Consider the following 4,540-nt stretch of genomic DNA (forward strand, 5'->3'; position numbering starts at 1 on the left):
TGATATAAATTGCTTTTTTATATGTTCTATATTCAGAAGATGTATTTAAATTTTGGCTCTACCATTTGTCTGTGTGATCTTGGGCAGATAAATTACTTAACATCTTTGGATCTCATATGTAAAATAATTATTTTTGTTGCTGTTTGTCCTGCATTCTAGAAAAGGGCCAGTGACATCAGGATGATGTCTTGACTTGTAAATGAATTGGATTTAAGAGAGGCAAAACTGGACAAAGTCATCAGCCTCACTCTCTCCTCCAGAATCATCCAGGTCTAGTGGCAAGATATAGGTCAGGATGACTGAAATTGACCCCCAAGGCAGTGGGAGACCTTGGCCTTTTTAAGGAAGGTCTTTCCTAGGTCTCAGTTTGTCTGAGGCAATACCCATTTAGCGATTTAAGACTAGGTAAGAAATGAGGCAATAGATGGTTTCATTTGTCTACTCCAAAAAAAAAAAAAATCAAACAGGGACCAAAGATCCTCAGGCCTTCTGGGCAGAACAGAAGTAATAGCTATTTACACTCACTCTAAGCCATCAAAACCTAAACAATGACCAAGTGAAGCTTAGACTGGGACCTATTGTTATTGGCCAGTCCTGAGAGCCAGAGTGATTTGGGTTTAAGGCATGGTCAAGCAGCTCTATTTGAATCCCAATGGGCTTTATCAAAGACTGGTTTCCAGAGTGTGACTTCAAGAAATCATATTTATGACTTCTTATAGTTTCATTTATGATATAAAATGAAGAGGTTGAACTAAATATTTCTGAGGTTCTCTATAGCTCTCAATCTATAATCCTGAGAGTGGTAAGGACCACTAATTTCTATTTTCTAAACACACCTTTTATGGAATTCTTTTTTCCAAATTGGTATTTTTAATCAAAATTTAGACCTGCAGCCATTTAAAAATTAAATTTACAAAATTCAAGCAGTAATTAATCTATACAAAGATCTATGCTAAACATAAATGATTAAGATGACTCAGAAGTTTTCAATGTAGTGTCTAGAGGGGCAGTGATTGAAAAAGGGACAAAGCTCTAATGCAGAGGAGAATCAAATATATTCATAAAAAGATGTCCAACCAAAATGCTCTTGTAAAATCTAGGGATATTAAGAGGAATCAAAGCTTTGTAGAGGAAGTGACATCTGAATTGTCTTTGACACATTTCAGGCAGATGGAAAGTGACACGGCACTTAAGTTCTGAATAAATGCTTATTGATTTATGAGGATGAGAAATCAGAAGACATGGTTTGATTCCCTGCTCCAACATTTACTAGCCATGTGACCATGGGGAAGTCATTTCATCTATTTGTACTTTAGCTTTCTCCAAAATGGGCATAATGATATTTGTATTTATGAGGGAGATGCTTAATGAATTACAAAGTACTACATAAATGAGTTATATAGGCAAGGATATAATGCCAGCAGAGGCATGGGGCAGGCCCTCATCACCTCTTGCCCACATTACTGCAATAACCTGTAGTCTTTCCACCTCAAGTCTTTCCCTACTCCAGTCCACCCAGCTGTCACATTTATCCTCCTGAAGTCTGGTCTTCCTCAGTCTTGACTGTGTCATTTCTCCCCACCCCTCATTCCATAAATTCCAATGGCTCTCTATCATGGCTAAGATCAATTGTGAAATCCTCTACTTGACTTTTAAAGACCTTCATAACCTGTTTGCTTCCTACTTTTTCAATCTTACACATTACCCTCCTCTGGACTCTGTGATCAGTGATACCAGCCTCCCTGCTGTTTCTCACATAAGACCCATTGTTATAAAAATAGTCTATATATTAGAGCATAAAATCATAAGAATAACTTTAGAAAAGTAGAAATGTTAAACTTTAGAACAAATCACAAAAACAGGTAATTTCATTAAAGATAATTACTAGACAGCATGCCAAAATTATTGAGATGTAACTTAAACAGTTCTTCAGGGAAAATTTCAAATGAAGCAACAGTTTTTTTTTTTAAATAAATTATTTTATTTGTTTTCAGTGTTCTATAATCATTTGCATATATCTACACATACATTCCTATTAAATACAATTTCACCATAGCCATGTTGAATAGAAGAATTAAAATGAGTGGGAGAAACCATAAAACAAAACATAACACAAAAGAAAATGGTCTGCATCATTCTGCAATCCAATTCCATAGTTATTTCTCTGGCTGTGGAAAGCGTTTTGCCTCAAAAATCCATTGGGAAATTTTTGGTCCTTGCATTGCTATAAAGGACTAAGTCTATCGGAAAAATTCCTTGCACACTGTGGTTGTTGCTGTGTACAAAGTTCTCCTGGTTCTGAAGCAACAGTTTTAAAATGATACAATAAATGAAATGAGAATGCCAGACAAATGAGTTGGAAAAGAAATGAGATCTTTGGAGTAGAAAGTTGGAAGGAGAATGAACTGTTTAGTACAAGAGGTTGTAATGGACAGACTGAGACAGGCACAGGCAAGAGTCAGTTGAGAATTTGGGAGCATCTTTATCAGCCGGTGGCTGTCCTCCAAAGAGGCCCCCCTGAACAAAGGTGTATGTGCCTTTTAAGCATCTTAGCACCTCCCGGTACAGCCTTGTGGTTCCAATAGCACACATTTTTCACAGAACAGTTTTGACAGGGGTTCCTAGGTACTGCTAGGCAAGGGGGCACAACAGAAAGGGGGGCCCAAGCGGCTGCTAGGCAAAGGGGTACAACAGAGATGGGGGCCCAGGCAGCTGCTAGGCAAAGGGGTACAACAGAGAGGGGGGCCCAGGCAGCTGCTAGGCAAAGGGGTACAACAGAGATGGGGGCCCAGGCAGCTGCTAGGCAAAGGGGTACAACAGAGATGGGGTCCCAGGCAGCTGCTAAAGGGGTACAACAGAGATGGGGTCCCAGGCAGCTGCTAGGCAAAGGCGTGCAACAGAAAGTGTAGCCACTAACAGAAAGTGGCTACTAGGCCCAACCCTGCCTAGAAACTCAACAGACATTTCTCAACCCAGGGGCTTTGGGGGGGAGGGGAAATAATGTCCACTTCAAGGTACAAAACCTTATCCAAGTAACAGACTTTCAGAAAATTAGCATATATTAAATAAGTTAATGACTCTGTGAGATCACATGAAATCAACACTAAACACTCATCAACAAAAGAGAAAGAAGAGTTGGGCATACAAATTTAAAAATCTAGAAATTCTAAAAATCAAAGATTTTTAAAATTGGAAGCAAAAAGAAACTGGATTTTTATATATACTGATAATGTTTAATATAAAATTTTGGAATAATCTCTTTGTTCTCTCTGAAGTAAACTCAGAGAGTGCCTCTTCCTATGTCAGCAAAAGCCAGCCAAGGCTGACTCTACACTCCTTAAGGAGACCTTTAACCTAAGACACTGTATCTTGAATAATGAGGCTTTCCTTTGTATCTTATTATCTATAGACATATACTATGTTATGGCATATTAATGGTAAAGAAAATATAGACATCTTAGGTTGTAATTTCTATTGAACTTTGTTTAGCCTTTTCCTATGTCAGTTATCTGTTTAGGGCAGGAAGCCTGCCACTCACTAGTGGTGGGATTTCCTTCTTTGTCACCGAGACATATGTTTACCCAGCTGGAATCGCAAGGCCTGACCAACATTACTTTGTTAATTGTCTTGTCTTACTAAATTTATGATTTGTTCAACTAGGAGAGTTCCTTTCTCACAATAAAATGTATATAAGCCAGAAGATTTCTGCACTGGGTAGCCAGAACATTTCTGGCTCCATAATGCATTATGTTACCGTTGTCGTTAATAGGGAATTGATTAATTAATTAATTAAATTATAAAATGTACGCATTTAGCCTCTTGCCTTTTCTTTCAAAGTTTTCAGGTCAACAATACCTAGGAACTGATTTTAAGAAAATAAACCACTAACTAACTTGATTTTTAGAAAGAAGAAATCCAATTGCCAGTATCACAAATGAAAAACTTGACAACAAAATAAAAATAAAGGAAATTATTAGAAATTATTTTATCATACAAATATATAATTACATGTCTATGTGCACAATTATATGCCAATAATACCAATGCCTTGAATGAAATGGATAAATATTTCTAAAAATATAAAATGCCCAGATTATCAGAACACAAAATAGGTTATTCAAATAATTCAATTTCAAAAAAAGAAAAAGAGATTGGACAAGCCATAAATGAATTACTCCATAAAAACACCTCATGAACAGATGGATTATCCAACATTCAATACCAATTCCCTTGTTACATGAACTGTTGCAAAAATAGGAAAAGAAAGAATCCTATCAAATTCCTCCTTTGATAAAAATACAGGGTTCATACATAAATCAGTGAGAAAAGTGTAAAGAAAGTATAGCCAAATACCTCTAATGAACATTAATGCAAAAATATGAAACAAAAATATTAGTAAGGAGACAGAGACAAGCTTTTTATCATGAGTTCAGGGCCAGTTCAATATTAGTGGAACGATCAACACATTAGACCATATTTTTAATAAAAGCAACAAAAAAAACATATAATTATATGAATAGATGCAGAAAAGGCTTTTTAC

The sequence above is a fragment of the Notamacropus eugenii genome, chromosome 1, assembly GCF_028372415.1.
Source record: "Notamacropus eugenii isolate mMacEug1 chromosome 1, mMacEug1.pri_v2, whole genome shotgun sequence".
NCBI lineage: Eukaryota > Metazoa > Chordata > Mammalia > Diprotodontia > Macropodidae > Notamacropus > Notamacropus eugenii.